We start from the raw sequence: 18,461 nt of genomic DNA on the forward strand, positions 1-18,461 counted from the left end.
TATCAGACCCTTTATTCAAACTTTTTAAATAAGGAAATCTGTCCTATTATGATGATTGTTGTCCCTTCAGAGAAGAGTACAGCCATAATTTCAGAATCCAAGCTCTAGAGTTGGAAAATCCAGGCTCAAATCCTAGCTTGGTCATTTTCTGTGACTTCAACAACTTACTTCACCTTCATGGACCTTAAGGTCCTCATCAGTAAAGACAACAATATCTGCCTCTAGAGAAAATGTGTGAAGTTAAATGAAGTAATGCTCCGAACATGCTTCTCATTCTGCTTGATACATTGTGGGTGCTCAAAGAACATGTCTATGTTAGGATACTCTCAAGTCACAGAAAGTCCAACTCGGCTCCAACAATAAAGAAAATACATGATCTCACATAACAAAAGATAGGTCGTTTCCAATGTTTGTTCCTTCAATAATAAACAGGATTTTTTCTTTTTTTAAGAGAAAGGAAAATTTCCCTGCAAAGCATCCAGCCCTGCCCACATCTCACTGGCCCAAGCGAGGTCACCTGCTTGATTCTTAGTCATTCTCAGGCAAATGGGATCAGCTTACCATAATTAGGGTTTATTCCTGATCTACATTAGGGATTTTTATACTCAAAACCCACCGAATATTTTGCAGTTACATGTTAGTGTCCAGCCAGAGTGTTTCAGCTTTATCAGCAGTGGGGTATAAATATAGGTTGCCCTTGTGGCTCAGCTGATAAAGAATCTGCCTGCAATGCAGGAGATCTGGGTTCGATCCCTGGGTTGGGAAGATCCCCCAGAGAAGGGAACAGCTACTCACTCCAGTATTATGGCCTGGAGAATTCCATGGACTGTATGGTCCATGGGGTCGCAAAGAGTTGGACATGACTGAGTGACTTTCATTTTCAGTATAAGTAAGTAAGTAAGTGAAGTCGCTCAGTCGTGTCCAACTCTTTGCGACCCCATGGACTGTAGCCCACCAGGCTTCTCTGTCCATGGGGTTCTCCAGGCAAGAATCCTGGAGTGGGTTGCCATTTCCTTCTCCAGGGGATCTTCCCGACCCAGGGATCGAACCCGGGTCTCCCATATTGCAGGCAGACACTTTAACCTCTGAGCCACGAGGGAAGCCCCACTTTCAGTATAAATATGTATAAATATGGTCAATTTATTAATAGCTAAAAAGCCAAATGTATAAGGTGTCCACCAAGCCCCATCTGCGTGGCTATAGAGTTCCCCTTCCCAAACATACTGGAACACACATATACACACACACACACAGAGGTAACCCCCCAACCCCTGGTCATTTCCATGTGCTCACACATCCATTCTCCAATATAAACATCTTGCACTCAAATCTTCATTTTATTTACTTTTTTTTTTTGAGAACTAAAATTATATGACATTTTTATTTTAGGATGCAAAAACAAAAATGAGCAAACAAACAAACAACAAAAAACTTGAAATAGGCTTGTCAAATGATGTAAATTCATCCTTTCCATGGAAGCAGAAGGTAGATCAGTGCAGGTTATCCTCAGGCCTCATACATCCTGCTTCACTGCTGCTTGCACTCTGCTGGGTTTTGATCCTTCTTTGGGTCACAGTCTGGATCATTTTCCTCATCTCCTTCTTCTTCCCCTTCCTCATCTGCTTCTTCACCTTCTTCATCATAATCATCGTCATCATCTTCAATAGCTTCTCCAGTAAAGTATAACACTGATCTTGGGATTATATGGTCACGTAAAAAGTGACCAATTTCAAAGTCTGCAGCGAGGATAGCTTCAGAATCATCATCCAGATCTCCACTCTCAGGAACTTCAGGAGGGGCAAAAAAATTAAAGAAAGAGTCATTAGAAACTGTTTTGGTCACAGTACGAACTGTCCCACGTCCCTTGTGTTTCTGCTTCTTCTTAATCGTTTTCAAAGTGACATTCTTCCCTTTTTTACAATCTATCTGGCACCCTGTACAACCCATAATTTCTGGTCCATCAAAAGAAAAGGGATCAGAATCATCTGACCCCTGAGGTTCTGACCTCATCCTATATGTCTTTGTCAACACTTCATTTGTGAAATATTCATTGGGTTCAAAGTGAAATTCTAAGACAAAACTCATAGGCTGACCAGCATCTGAGAACTTCACTTTAATATCTTTCAAGTGCTTCAGAATAGGTTCATCATGTTCCTGAACCGTATCACTGAGCAAGTCAACATTCTTAAAAACGGTCAACCAAAACTCAGGAATTCCCTTGGGATCTTCTTTTTCTTCATCCTTTTTCTCATCTTCAATCTTGGCCTTTTCTTTTAGCTCCTCCGAAATTTCATCTTCCTCACCTGGTTTCCATTCACACTCTTCTTCTGTAGGTTCATAAATGGCATTAATGATCTCAAATCGCTTATCAAACAGAGGCTGATAAAGAACAGAATACTTTCTTTCAAGATCATGAACTTCCTCATAGAATTTGGCTTCTATCTGTGCACATTTAACTTGAAGGTTTTTGAGAGCATTCACTCGTCTTTTCACTACCCTAGGCAAGCTTTCAACGTATCCTGTTGGTGTTTCTACCAGACCATCAAGTCTTTCTTGAAGGGCTGCAAGAATCTGAGGATTTTGCATCATCTGAACAGTCAGCTGATGTGCTTTGATTTTTGTTTCTTCACCAGTTTCTTCTTCTACTTCTTCAACATCATCCAAATCTTGATCAAGTTCAGACTGTTCTTTGTTGTCGATGTCTGCCATGTTGTACAAATGCCAAATATTTTCAAAAATGGCAAATTTCGTTTTCCAGCTCAGCTCTCCGGTGGCGAGCGCGGGGAGCCGAGCGGCCTGAGCTGCGCAGGCAGCGACTCAGGGCGGCAGTGAGAGGAGCAGGAGGCGGCGCGCGAGCAGATGGCGCTAAAAAAGCCAAATCTTCATTTTAGAATCTGCTTCCTGGATGCCTGTGAATGCCCTGTGAATTCACAAAAAGACCGTCTTCCTTTACCACTTGAACCTTTGGTCCCCTATGCATGAATTACTACACAAGAGACTAGCAGACAGCAATAACTGGAATACTTTGTATACTTTACATAAAGTATAACAATAAAATAAATTCTTTGTATTTAAAAAATCCATAGTTCTCAACATCATTTGTGAACAGTAACAGGCAACATTATGGGAACTTTTCCTCACTGGTTTTCTTCTCCTGCACCAAGCTCAGTGCCCGGTACACAGTAGGTGCTCAATAAATGTGGATACAGTGACAATTATTTAAAATAATGCATATACCATATACCTATATTTTGTGTATATACAAAATTTACAACTTCTAATAGCTTGAAAATGGTTTGCAAAGGAGGTACACCTAACCGCCTTTACTATTAGAGCAGATAGTCCTTAACTAAAGTGAAGCATCACAGTTGTTGAAGCAGCTTCATGCACACACCTCCTTCACTCTTTGACGAGGATGTTACCATCACATTCTACGAATGGGGAAACTAAGGCCTCAGAGATTTAGTGACTAGGGAAAAACATGTGAGACTGAAGGCTCCTTAAAATGACTTGTTCATGCAGCCTAGCCAACCAGCTCTCCTGACAGCCTGGGAGCTGGATCTCTGCTTCCTCCTAAGCAGCTCCAGCTCTTTCTAGATTAAACCAGCCAGAGCCTGGTTTCACTTTGGCCACCCCAGTTGTCTGTCTCTGTGCAGTCTGGCTCACTGCAGCAGTAACTGTGTCCCTTTAAATTCCCTTTCTTTCGGCGGCACGAGTTACTTGGCCTCCCTATTCTCCGTACTTAATTTGAGAATATTTGTTCAATTTGAGTATGTTTTTGACCTGCCAGGTATCTGTGAAACAAAATAGCTCCTACTGATAGCTTCTTATCAGAAGTAATTTAAAACATCCATCATCTACTGCTGAATGTCAAAATAAAGGTTGAGAGAAATTCCTGTTTCCTTAAATATGTTTTCTTTTCACTCTTGTCAGCATCATTGTCAATCCTGAAATTATAGTGTGCCATGGAAGACCTCGGAAATTGAGGCTTCAGAATGGTTACAATGAGAACATACAAATCAATCTGTGGTACAAAACTGCCCCAGCGGATCGGCCAGGGGCCCACCAATGCCAGGCAGCTCTTAGGGTTGCTGAGGGTTCATTAGGATCCACGAGCACCCTGGGGAAGCAGCTGTCCCTCCTCCCAATCCTGATTAGAAGTTTAGCCCTAAGTTAGTTATTCCAGGCTTTTGTCAACATCCAGACCATTCTCTGACCCTCCTGACAATGATTAAGCAGAATGAGAGAGAAAGGGACAAATACACACTAATAAGCCCGGCTATTTAAACAGCCCTGTGAATGCAGAGGGCATCAGGTGAAAGGCAGAGCTTGTGTTTTTTTGTTTTTTACTTCATTCTGTCACCAAGTCAGCTACTGAGTATATCTGGGTGCACCTGCCAATAGAGACCCAGCGAGAGATGGAGAGAGAGAGATGTGAGCACAAAGCATCAGCCTCTGGAAGCAATTTCCATCAAGATGATGCTTGGCCACGTTGAAGAAAAGGCAAATGTCCCTGTGTTCCAGCAACTGTTGTCCTGTTGCCTCTTCCCAATGACCAGCCCTGGAACAGCCTGGAATGATCTTCAGACAAGAGAGGAAAGAAATCCAATTATTTCTAAAAATCAACAAATACATATTAAGCACAAACTAAGTGCAAAGCCAAGTTGTGCTTGTGGGTAAATAACTGAAAGTCACTCAGTTGTGTCCGACTCTTTGCGAACCCCTGGACTTGTATAGTCCGTGGAATTCTCCAGGCCAGAATACTGGAGTGGGTAGCCTTTCCCTTCTCCAGGGGATCTTCCCAACCCAGGGATCAAACCCAGGTCTTCTGCATTGCAAGCAGATTCTCTATCAGCTGAGCCAAGAGGGAAGCCTATGGGTAAAGAATGATATCCAAAATGTCCTCTGTCTTTAAGAGACAATTAAAAACAATGAGGGTAATTGTCAGAAGCAGGGCCTGGGGAGCAAATGGTAGATGCAGGCTCGCTTGGAGCAGCCCCACAAGCATCCCTAATATCAGACAGAGCTCCGTCTCTGGTTGTGATTGTCTGGGAGACAGTGGTATGCAGAAGGTGCCCATTATATGGATATAGACCACCTTGAGAAGGTAACTGACTATGGGGGACATGCCAATTGTGGGCCAGCCCACCCAGGACCCTCTCCTCCCAGCTGCTTTGCAGCTGGCGGGGTCAGAGGACTTGGCTCTGATGCTGGCCAGTGAGAGGTCTACCAGATGAGGCCTTTAGGAAAGTTGTACCTTCCTGATGAATACACTTTCTTTGCCCCTTGGTGAGTCCGCCTTTCTCCTTGCCTGGAAAGCAAATGTTAGGCCTACAGAGGGGAGCAGCAGCCACTTTGAAACCACGAGGGAAGATAAATGAGTTCACAATCCAAAGGTTTGAGATATGGAAGAGGCCATGACTGCCAACACACTTAAGTTATTTATGCAACAATAGACAGAAAAGGAGGCCACTGAAGAAACATTCATTGTTTTCATTGTGAGGTGACCTCCATAAGAAAATTCCCTATGTCTTCAGCTCTGGAACTTTGGGCCAAAGTAAGAGGCTTTGCAAATGCTCAGGGCAAAAATTGACAAAATGGTTGGCAACCGTAAGGTATTAATTTCATGACCAGCAGGTGGACCTGAAGGCTCTGAGCTCAGTGAACACCCACGCTGTAATGAGCTTGAACCAAAACAAGTCCTCCAATGCAGAGTGGCCCTTAACTGGAGGGCCCATCCAACCCCATAGTCTCTGTCTGGATGCCCTAAGATGGGAACCTGGCCTACTCTGGATATTGCCCACTCTCCTCTTTCAAAGGGTCTCCTGATGCCAGTCTCACCAAGAAGCAAGGCTCCCAGAGCTGAAGGCACAGAAGGATTCCATGGGGGGAGCTGGGTTCTGCACAAGAGCTCTGAATGAGAGCCATGGGAAATTTTCATTCACCTCCCGCTGAATGCAGCTGCAGACGTGAGCCCAGGGAGACCACCCAAGAAACTACCCAGCCCACCCTCAGAAGCATGAGAAACAACTTGCTGCCTCAGCTGCTATGTTCAAGGTGGTTTGTCCTTCAGCCACAGTTAACTGGGGGGCTTCCCAGGTGGCGCTAGCGGTAAAGAATCCACTTGCCAATGCAAAGAGCCACAGAAGACACGGATTCGATCCCTGGGTGGGGAACATCCCCTGGAGAAGGGCACGGCAACCCACTCCACTATTCTTGCCTGGAGAATCCCATGGACAGAGGAGAGTTGGACAGCAGGCACACACAGTTAATTACAACTCTATGTGTTCACTAAATTCTCTTAGTGCCCACCTGATATTTTTAAGTAAAGTTTGCTTTGTTGAGTAAATAGCAGTATCTATTGTATTTTTTCAAAAAGGAAAAATGAATTCTGATCCTACCAAGAACTATTAACTATGACATTAATATATCATCATATTTGTCATTAATATTTTGTCACTAGTATTCCTTTGCTCTATACATATTTTATTTTCACTCAGTTGTGATCATATTATGTAAACCACCCAAGAATATTGTTTGTTTCTCAGGAACTAACATATTTGGTGCAGTTTGTTCAATCAAGCAGTATTTAGTGGGCATCTGCTAGTTTCAAGATTAAACAGCAGGAGCTTCCCTGGTGGTCTGGTGGTTAAGAATGTGCCTTGCAATTCAGGAGACACGGGTTCTATCCCTGGTTGGGAGCTAAGACCCCACATGCCGCAGGGTAACTTAGTCCACGTGGCACAACTAGAGAATCCACGCACCGCAACAAAAGATCCCACCGGACACAAAGCAGACTCTACATGGCCAAATACATAGATAAATATTTTTTAAAGATCTATTAAAAAAAAAGATTAAAGGGAGTCTATTAAAAGCTTGGGATCAGACCCCACAAAATTCATTGACCCATTGTATTTACCAGAACTTGGGCAACTTACCTGGCTGATTCTGTTTCCTCATCTGTAAGAAGGGGATAGATGCTATTCCCTGACTTGCAGAATTGTTAAAATGATGAATGTGATCATGTAAGGAAAGTGCAACGCTTAGCAGCTAGAACAGAAAAAATATATATTTTATAAAGAATACCTTTCACAGCATGGAGAAGCCTTCAGAGAAGAAAAGACAACCAAAGCCCTTCACCCAGAGTTGAATTCTCCTGGTAACATGGGGACTCACTGCCTATAAGCCACCTCTGAACAGCTGTTTCTGTTCAGAAGATTTTCCTAATACGAAGCTAAATCTATCCTCCTCAAATTTTCAACTATTTATCACCCTTATTTCAACCCTCGAATCTAAACAAAGCAAAGATGTGGGGGCACGCATCTTCCATGACGGGGCCCTTCCAGGGCTGCCCAACATAAGTCCCAGTGTCGACGGCTCCATCCTGCGTCTGAGTTGTCCAATACGACAGCCACTAGGCACTTACGGCCACGGACCATTGCACTGTGACTGGTACAATAAGAAACAGAATTTTTATTTTACTCAATTGTAATTAAGTTTATTTTAAATAGTGCTATGTGGCTAGTGGCTTTCGTATTGGTCAACACAATTTGCAAGTGTTAGTGATTCAATCGTATCTGACTCTTTGCGACCCCTATGGACGGTAGCCCACCAGGCTCCTCTATCCATGGGATTTCCCAAGTATACTGGAGTGGGTTGCCATGCCCTCCTCCAGGGGATCACAAATAGCTGGACACGACTGAGCAACTTAGCATGCATGCACGCAACCTAATTGTAGTTTCGGCCCCTCCCAGGATGGAATTTTCTTTTTTTTTTTTTTTCTGGCTGCACCAGGTCTTAGTTGCAGTAGCAAGACCTTGGTTGTGGCATGCAAACTCTTAGCTGGCATGTGGGATCTAGTTCCCTGACCAGGGGTTGAACCTGGGCCTCCTGCATGGAGTCTTAACCACTGGATCACCAGGGAAGTCCCCAACGTAAGCCTCCACATTTAACTCTAAATATCCTTTTTGTTGATGTCCTGATGATGAAGAGCTAGGGGGCTCCATACACGCCATCAGGAGTTTCTTATCCGTCAGAAATGACTCCCCTTCTGGCTGAGCTCATGACCTGTCAGTGGACCGCTGTCCGTCTGGGGGAGAACTGCCCAGCAGGTTTGCCCATGAGTCTCCTGTCTGGGAGAAGAAAAAGTTATTCCTTTACTGAATGGACACCCGAGTTCTAAAGAGCTCAGCCTGGATCCCAGCCCCACCACCCAGCTCCACTGCCTCAGTTCATCTGCAAGTCCACCCCGTTATATCACACATGGCCCCCAGAACTCAGTCTCCTGAACCAGCACTGCTCAAACTATCTGACGGGAACCACCAGGGGTTTCTTTTTTCAACTTCCAATCAGCCTCAGACCAAAATTTTTGTAAATTTTTTTGTTTGTTTTTGTATTTTTGTAAAATAGAATAACAATGAATTATCAGAAAAATAAAATTAAAAAGACACACAAAATACAAGCCCAAATTTTATTTTTAGATTAATCAGAAAATGGCATTTCAGTAAATACAATCAAGACAAACATCATGGGAAGAACAAAAGAATTATACAAACTGGACACATTCTTTGGAAGGCTGTGTAGGGAACAGAAATAGAGAATTGCAACTACACTCATGGGGTTTTGCCAGTCAGCAGTTGGAACCATGGGACACTCCATCTGGTCCATACTTTCTTTGACACTCCGCCCCCTGGGAGGTGGGACTGGGTCCCCAACCCCCAGAGTGTGAGTAGGCTCTGAACCACACTGACCCACAGAATGTGGTGAAAATAACACAGTGCCAGACTCAAGTCTGATCCTTAGGAGAGGGGGAAAATTCTACTTCCTGCTTCTTGGAGCACTCACTCTTGGAACCCTAAGCTACCATGCAGGAAGTTCACCTGCTTGTTCAAAAGACCAGGGGGAAAGTTCCTGAGGCACTGAAGGTCAGGCCAGTGTCCCAGCCACACTCTCCAGGGCATCGGACATGTGAGTGACGAGTCTTGGACCTTCCATCTCAGAGCAGCTGCTGGTTAAATAGCTCCTGGAAGTTCCAGTCAATGTCCAGGGAAAGCAGAAGTGCCCACCTGAACCAGCCTGGCCCACCACATCTGTGCAAAGGGTGGGTACTTGGGGAGGTTTCATGTCCCCAGGTGTGACAGCCACAAGAAAACTCCAGAACACAATGGCAATGCCCTGCCTCTATTTGCTGTGATACTAGCTTTTTAAATTCTGTGTAATAAGTTACCACAAACGTAGCTACTTATATGAGACAAAGCTAAGCCAAGTACGGGTTGGCTGGGTCCCTCTGCTTGAGGACTCACCAGACTGAGGTCAAATGTGAACCTGGAACTGAAATTCTCATTCAAGTCTCATGGTCTTCTTCTATGTTCACCGGATAATTTAGTTCCTAGTGGTTGTAGGACTGATGTCTCTGGCCAGGAACCCAATGTGACTCCTAGAAGCCACTCAAGGTTCCTGACCATTTGCCACTCGGCCCCTGGACAGTTCCCAAACCAAAGGCTGTTGGTTTCCTTTCTGGCAATGATACTCGCCTGATTAGGTTAGGTCCACCCATAATCTTCCCCATGAAAAACTCAAAATCAACTGAATAATAACCCATCCACAGGAGAGAGGTCTCACCATATTCTGCCCTACACTCAATGGCAGGAATCATACAGGGGCATTCAGCAGAGGGACTGGCATCTTGGGGGCCACTTTAGAATTCTGCCTACATGACCACTGACAACAGAATAAATTCAGCCCTGAATTCAGCTTCACCAACGGGATAATTCTTGCCTGGAGAACCCCATGGACAGAGGAGCCTGGAGGGTACAGTCTATAGGGTCGCAAAGAGTCAGACACAACTAAAACAATTTAACATACTCATACATATGTGGAAGGTTAAGAGAGGTTTAGAGTTTATACCTGAAAACCTAAGTATTTTAAAATTCTTTAGGAAAAAAAAAAAGCAAAACTCCCATGGTAATTTATCTTAAGAACATAATTGAAAATATATACATTAAGGTAGATACAAAATAATGGCTGAAATGTTTATTATAAAAGTAGGAAATTGGAACTAACTAAATATCTGTCAGCAGGGAACTAGTGAAATAAATGAGGGAAAATCATTCTTAATGCCAGATCTGTATTTACTGACATGGAAAGGCATCCTAGAGATCTAGTCAGATGGAAAAGCCGTTTATAACAGTAAATAGTGAACAACCCCATTTATTTCACTTATACACAGTGACTCATATTTGTGCAGTTAAAATTGAGACATTCATGTACCAAATTGTTAATGGTTTTGATCTCTCTAGGGTAGAATTACAGAGGTGCCTCACCTTTTATTTTATGGGTTAAATTACTTTCAACAAGTATTTAATTTTCTTATAATTAACAACAAAAAATTAATCTATTTTCACCTTGAGAAAAAGAGTAGGGAATCTTAGGGAAGATATCGTTTTTTTCTTTCATCCTAAAAAAATCCATCCTTTTCTCTCTCCATCTTCAACTTTTCATACTACTTTGTTGAGCAATACTAAATTGAGCGTCTTTTAAGAAAAGGACATCTGATTTTCTTGCTGATGAGTGACAAGTTTCTTAAAAATACATCGCATGTAAGAAACTGTAGCACATATAGAATAATCTGAACACAAAGGAAAAGAGCATAACATTTATTTCTAGAATAATATGGTGATAATCACAAGCTAAGCCAAAATCATTTATGTGCTACAAATGTTTTCCTTGCTTATCAGTTTCTGATTCATTTACTTTTGAAATTTGCTTATTTCTTCTGTTAAAACCTTGCTCAAACCATCAGCCAGTTCATCTTTAAGAAAATGCACACTGACTCTTGTGTCATATTGATTTCTCAAAGTGTCATTACGGTTAAGTTATTCTACCCCAAACAATGCTAATACTCTGAAATAATAATAGATTTCAGCCTTGCTAGAGTATTAGCTTCCAACACGTGGCTGTCTTTGCATGTTAAGGATGAGTACAACCATCCAGGATCTTCTCATCATCTTGCCTCGGAAGTTCTCACACACAGGCTGTGTGCTTGTCAATCAGACCTATTTCATCTAAATAATTTTGCAGAGTAGTCATAGTTTGGAAGTGGCAAATTAAGTATTGGATTGGCCGAGAAGTTTTGTCAACTCTCTATATACGTGTGTATATATATATATTTATGCATATATATATATATATATATATGCAGGAAGAGGAAGCCTGGTGGGCTGCAGTCCATGGGATGGCAAAGAGTCAGACACGACTTAGCAATTGAACAACTATATATGTGTGTGTGTGTGTGTGTATATATATATATATATATATATGGGCTTTCCAGGTGGCTCAGTGGTTAAGAATTCGCCTGCCAAGCAGGAGATGTGGGTTCAATCCCTGGTTCAGGAAGATTCCCCTGGAAAAAAGAAACGGCAACCCACCCCAGTATTCTTGTCTGGGAAATCCCACGGACAGGGGAGCCTGGTAGGCTACAGTCCATGGGGTCGCAAGAGTCGGACATGACTGAGTGACTAAACAACAACTCTATATGTTTTTATATATCTATAATGTTCCTGCATGCAGATGGCAACTCTGGCTGCTGTAAGCAACAGAGGCCCAAGATCCCCGTGAGCAGTAGCCATCGGTCCACCAGGAAGCTGCTAACAGGAGGCATGAACAGTACCGGCCTGCAGGCCATGCCCTGGCTATCACCCATTCGTGGTCATTATATAAGAAGTGCTTCTGAAAGATCTCAGCTGTCCTCCCTTCCCCTCTGAGGAGCCATCCTTGATTCCACCAACATGGTGGCACCCCTTCCGAGGGGACACCATGCCCTGTTTAACCGCAGTGGTCTCCAAGCTGGCCCTGCCCGTTCAGCTTGCCATTCAGCCAGGCTGCAAAATAACAATAGCGCCGAGGCACCATCTGCTGCATCCAGGTGTGTGTGCTCTGTGGCTCTGCTGAGCTTGCTGAGTAAGGTGGGGGAGGGGAGCTAGTGTCTCAGCTCCTGCTGGGCTGCCATCGTCCAGAGTGCCTTCGGAGGGGCTGGGGAGTGGAGTTTGCTGCCAGGCACCCTGCGCCATCATGGGCCATTTGGGGAGATGGAGAGCAGCCTATGTCTATTTGTGCCTGGGACAAACACAGTATTTTTACCTGAAATAACTCCATCCAGGTGAGCTCAGACCTGGCCGAGGGCTGGCTGTGTCCTCTCCTGGCAAAAGGAGCTCTGTGCCCAGAAAGTCCCAGACCCAGGCAAAATACCCTTTCCTTTAGGTTTGGTGCCTTCATGGACATTCCCACCTAGGCAACCAGAAGGGGTGAGAGTGAACATCTGGCCAACTGTAGAAACCATTCAAGAGTCAACTGGTCTGCAAAGTTCTCAAGCTGGCTCTCTTCTCCTGATTTTCTTTAAAGAAACATGTGTGAGCCAGCAGATGCTGCGTGGGAAGTATGAAATTCCATAAAACCTGCCTGCGTCTTTGTTTTAAATGGCAAAGATAGGCACTCCATAGACTGTGTTGTTTTTAAAGAAAGGAAGTCTAGATGGCCCACCAGACATTTCAGATGGAAAAAAAATGATGGAAAACAGAGATTAAAGTACATAAAAATAAACTTTCGGGTTAATTTGGTTAATATAGTTTGAGGCAACCAGCAGCAGCTTCAAAATTTCCCAGACAGCTTATTAAAAAGTCACATGAATTTTGCCCTGTACTCCACAATAGATCTGTAGTTTTCATATCAAAAAAACTTAATGTTACCAACAGTTTAACACAAGGAGAAAGAGGAGCTTCCCTTACCTGTCTCTAACTGTGTAACTGGCAAGATGTTCTACTTAAGTATACCTTTGGGTTTTTGGAAACCTGGCCCCTGGTGCAGACAACCGGCATGGCACAGGGGAGCTGGCATTCAGGCAATTTCTCTTCTCCGTTTGGGCTCTGCTGTGTTTTGAGAATCCAGACTTATTCACAAATCTTGCATTAAAAGAACTCTTCAGAAAAATGTATGTATATGCGAAGACTCACACACACATACACACACACACACACACACACATCCCATACTGCTTGCTATAAATTATATCCGTGCCCAGGTAAAAAGCCTGCCAATAAATGATACTGGAGTAGCTTTTGAGTTAAGGATAAGGGAGCTCAAACCAAACAGACCGTATTGATCTCAGATCATACCTAATTACAGAATTGCCATCATCCTGTCTCCTGGTATTGTCACTGCCTTTACCTTTGTCATTTTTTTTCTGCTGCCTTCTATTCAATCTGACTGCTCCTACAATATCATTTTCTAAGCCCTCTGCTTTCCAGCAAACACCTCTCCCTTGGGTTCTTCACTGTTCCCAGCAACTCATACGTGAGCCTGGTCCTGGCTTCTCAGTCCCCAACCTCTCTCGGTTCCCCAGTGTCACATCCCCCCTGCGCTCTCTTGGTCCACGATTCCCCACTATTGGAGAACTCTCTCCTCACCTGAACTTAAGCTGAGTAGAATTTTGGCCCGCCACCACCGTCTTCAGATCCTCTTCCTATGGGGAGCATTTAAGAAATGACTTTGAAGGGGCGGTGAAAGTTCTTGCTGTCTTATATACAAACCAGCAAAAATACAGAAGGATTGACTGTCACTGGGCAAGTGCCCAGGGGTGTAGAAAGCAGATAACAACTACCTCCTTCACTTGCAATGCACCCAGGACTTTCCCTGTAGTTAATAAATGCTGGTCCAGGCCGTGAAGAGAGTGAAAGTGTTATAAGAAGGAAGGAGGAGAGTTCTTTTCAAATGCTATGAAGAGATGTTCAGACACTTGAAGATTTAATTATTCATCTCTCTTAAGATGCACTTTCTCCAGGAACTATGTTATTGACTGGCAGCTGGATGCATATAGACAAATGCCTTAGATTGGCAGTATGCTTAAAAAATGTTAAAGACTTTTAACGTGGAAATTATTCTTCTAGAACACTATTTTGAATGAATACTCTCCTATTACTTCAAAGATTGAAAGTAATAGGAGAGTATTCACATTCAAGGATTTCCTTGTGCAGTATTTAATACAGTGAAAAACTGGAAACAACTGAATGTCCCTCATTTAGGAGATAAGTTAAATAAATTAGGATGCATTTATATTGTGGAATATTATGCAGTCATTAAGAAGAATGAAGGAGTTGAAGTAAGCTAGACAAAGAAAGACAAATATAATATGATATCACTTACATGTGAAATCTTTAAAAAAAAAGATACAAATCAACTTATTTAGAAAACAGAACTAGACCTGCAGACATAGAAAACACACTGACAGCCACCAAGGGGGGAAGGGATAAATTAGGAGACTGGGATCAATACACACACTACTATATGTAAATGATAACGGACAAGGACCCTACAGCACAGGGAACTCTACTCAATATTTTCTAATAACCTGAAAAAAATATGGAAAAGAATATATATGTGTGTATACTGAATCATTGTGCTGTACACATGAAATTAACAGGATATTGTAAAGCAACTATATTCAATAAAATAATAACCCAGAAAAAAATCAGAAGGAGAGATATGCAAAAATCTTCAAGATATACTGGTAAGTGAAAAAGGCAGAGAAATGCATATTATATGATATGAGACATGAAATATTATACAGATAGACTATATGTGAATATATGTACATTATATATGTATAAACATATATCCAGTGCTATCTATATGGGTTTTTTTTGCAAACTAGAAAAGTCATCCTTCTTCAAAGTACTTTACTTCCATTTATTAGAGAAAACTTCAAAATAAATTTTAAAATCTAAATAGAAAAATGCATTTTCCTTTCAAGATTCTCTGGGAAGTGATATCAGAAATGAGGGTCATGGCTCCAGCAGAACTTAATTGAGCAGAGCTGAAACAACTAGAACACCAGGCAGGTTTTTGGCTGCCATCTCTCAGATAAAGGTGACTGTCCATCAGAGGGATGGCCTGCTCTATTGGAGGGATGAAGAATCCACTCCTCCTGTTCCAAGGAGAGAGGCCCAGGGTGGTCCCTAGATCAGAACACAGTCTAACCACCGACTCTTTTCATCTCTAAAACTGAACAGAAACTCCAGAAATAGTGAGATCTTAGACTACATCTTAAAATGCTCAATTACCTTTAGAATACTAAAATCACTTTGGAAGAACTTGGACAAATACATTCTAGAAGACATCCAATTACATTAAAACAAAACAAAACAAAAATCATATTAGTTCTATATTAAATCAAAAGCATTGTAACCATAAACACCTCATTCCTCAAGCACGTATTGTGATTTAAAAGTTTACTCTTAAAGGGATGTAAGTTAGAAAAAAATAAACATTTGGTCACAAATCCCACTAACTGCTTCTAGTCTGGGTTAAAAAAAGAAAAAAAGATGCCTTTGTTTTTAAAGCTCTGAACATTTCAAAAAGTAGTTCGTGTTGTTGAGCTTCACACCATCTTTCTTTAGGAAAGTCACCTCGTAGGTTTTAAAGACTAATAATTCATAAACTATCTCACAGAGTGTTCATTTTCTCCCTCCTCTCACATTTACGGTGTCTGAGATCCACTTGCCAAACCAGTATTCATTAACTGCCCTTAAGAAAAAGGCCATGGGGACATGTTTCAATATTTATCAGCCTTTGCTGTTGGAACATCTCGTCACCCCGTGTCCTTCATGCTGGGCCCAAACAGATTTTCTCTCCTTCTGGCCTCACCAGAGTTGCAGAGCAAGAGCCCCATCCTTCCTGTGGGTGGTCTTTCATACACTACTTGAAAATCGCTTCTAAGTTCCCCGTGCCCCTCCTCCTAGAAAAAGAAACCCTCCATTGTAAAAGAGAATGTGGATCTAGGTTAAGTTTTCTGAGTATCCTCAAAAGCCAAAGATGGAAAGAGTAACCTACCTCCACCCTGCATGACACAAAGAAGCATCTGTTGTGTCCACCTGGATGGACAGAACCGCATGTTCTCCTGGACACCCTGTCCCTGTACATCCCAAGGGATGTTCTACATATGCATCCCTTGGGGTCTATCAATATTGATGCTGTGTTTATGAAACGAGTCATCATCGCCCAAAGTCTCTCTCTTCCCCCTAGTCTGCCAGGCTTAAATGCTTCTGTGTGGAGTTCTCAGAAATCAGTGTGTCTAACACTCACCTTGCACTCGGCAGGTGTCCATTCCTGCCACGCAGAGGCCTGCAGGAGGTAAAAAGACTGCTATCAGGCCTTTTCCACACAAAAACCTTGCCCCTCCCCACCTAAATGACCTTCTAGTTCTGCAGACATGGGCCCAGAGAAAGGCATGTACAACATCTGGGTACAAACAACCCCACTGCTCGGACAATGAAGGGGTATTTCCCCCAGGATGGAAGCACGTGCTCAGGAGAATAAACAGACCTCTGAATGCTATCTGTAACAGCTCCATCTGCTGGTTCCCAGATAATGTTACAGATCTGACAGGTGGACATCGATCACATTGATCCAATAATAAACAGTGCATTATAATAGGAGTCTTGTCGTTTTTCTTCTGAATTCATCCAGAACTGCTCCTGCCCCAGACACCAGCCAGTGTACACATGGGATGCTAAAACAGAGCAGAAGGACTGCTTTGGAAGACAATCTAGCTCAACAGAGAACTCTCCAGAACAATGGAGATGACAAAGGGACAGGGCAGGGCTGCCCTCTCCATGGTGTCAAACAGCAGGTCCTCCTAGTCTCTTCCTCCGATTTTCCTCCCCCAGGATGGAAACAGTGAGATCTGCAAGTCAGGTCCAAGTGATGGTAAGAGGATTACAGTAACGAGGTTGTACTTGGTGAGATGTGAGCTCCTAAAAGTCATAAGTCATATAAAGATCAAGGTATTGTAATTACATCTTAATATTCACTGGCAGTTATTAGAAAGGTCTAAAATCTCCCATTAATTCAGTGAGAATTAAATGTCTATCAGAGACATACAGGTAGGTGCTGTGATATTTTTAAAAAATTGTAAGGATGAGAAAAAAAATGACACAGTGCAAGTAGGCAGAGTTCAAATACATAAAATCTACCAGCACATACATGCCCATTTTCCCAGTGGGATTGCTATTTCACATATTTACTTTCATCCATTCCCAAGTCATATGCTTTGAATGCCCACCACACCCAAGTCCACACTCCTTATATTCAGAGGCAGGTGCTAGATCTAAACTCTGGCATCACTTGGGCAAGGTTTGGAGCTTTGGGAATCCCATGAGCCTCAGCAATCCCACCCTAAACCCATCCAAAGTGTTAGTTAAATCCTGGCTTTTCCCAAAAGTACATGTGTATATATATATATATATGGTGAAATCCTAGCCCCTGGTACTTCAAAATGTGACCATATTTGGAGTAGGGTCTTCACAGAGGTAATCAAGCTAAAATGAGGTCATTGGGGTGGGTCCTAATCCATGTGACTGGTGTTCTTATAAGAGGGGGGAAATTGGGAAACAGGGACAGACACACACAGAGGGAACACAATGAGAAGAGACACGAGGAGAAGATGGCCACTCACAAGCGAAGGAGGGAGCCGAGGACAGGTCCTTGCCTCTCAGGTCTCACTTGGAACCAATTCTGCTGACACCTTGATTTTAGTCTTCTGGTCTCCAGACTGTGAGACAACCAACATCTACTGTTTAACTCTCTCAGTTTGTGGTACATGTTCCTGCAGCCCTAGCTAACTAATGCACAAAGAAATCACGCAGTCTAAGTAAAAGCAAGGAGCTTGTTAATTGATGGATTGATTGATTAGCTGATTGAATAACTTTAGAAGAAATGAAGTTTCTGCCCCCTCCTAAGGGCAGCATGGTCATGTCATTTTCTCTGAAGTGAAAACCTCACGATGTAAAAAGTGCATATGCAAACAATTTTAAACCTTAAGCCCAACCAGATTTATAAATTCTCAGATGATCTTCAAGTTGACAAGAGAAAAGAGGAAAACTTTTCCCTCATTGCCAAGTCCTTTATCAAATTCACTCCCATGATGCCGCCCATTGAAATTGAAAACTGTCAAAGAATCGTAGATTTATGATGAGTTGTTTCTTTCCTCAACAGCAACATCAGCACCGGTTAAAATTTGACAGCTGTGATCTAGATGACAGTATTGTGATTGGGTCTGAATGTAATTTGTTCTCCCTCCACGGCTGTAATTGCTCAGACCTTATCGCTTACTTTATGGTGGTATCAGCCATGATACCTTTTGTCCCCAAAAGATCATCCAGAGACCGAAACTCACCAGGAGCAGATAAGCATTAACTTCTCCAAGAAAACCCTAGAGGGCTCAAAAGGAAACTTGTGATTCAGCCAATGGATTGCCCATCACCGATGGAAAGATATTTAGGATGGGGCAGGTGTCACCTAGCATGATTTTCCATCTTCCTTCTCCTATTCCTACCATGTTAACATGTCAGGGAGCCAGTGACCATGAATCCAGAGTAATTTGGGGAAATGCCAATTCAGTCACTCTGTGT

The 18,461-nt window shown here is 42.7% G+C and overlaps 1 pseudogene across 1 annotated transcript; it reads right to left on the bottom strand.

Annotated features, from left to right (window-relative positions):
* Window positions 1-1,362: 1,362 nt before the first annotated feature.
* On the bottom strand, window positions 1,363-2,871 carry LOC147360860 (nucleosome assembly protein 1-like 1 pseudogene; annotated as a pseudogene). Its single transcript, XR_015138767.1, has one exon. The product of XR_015138767.1 is annotated as a nucleosome assembly protein 1-like 1 pseudogene (transcript).
* Window positions 2,872-18,461: the final 15,590 nt, after the last annotated feature.

Source organism: Bos grunniens, chromosome 13, assembly GCF_055505025.1.
Source record: "Bos grunniens cultivar Pamir isolate PY7600 chromosome 13, Bosgru_T2T1.0, whole genome shotgun sequence".
Taxonomy (NCBI): Eukaryota; Metazoa; Chordata; class Mammalia; order Artiodactyla; family Bovidae; genus Bos; species Bos grunniens.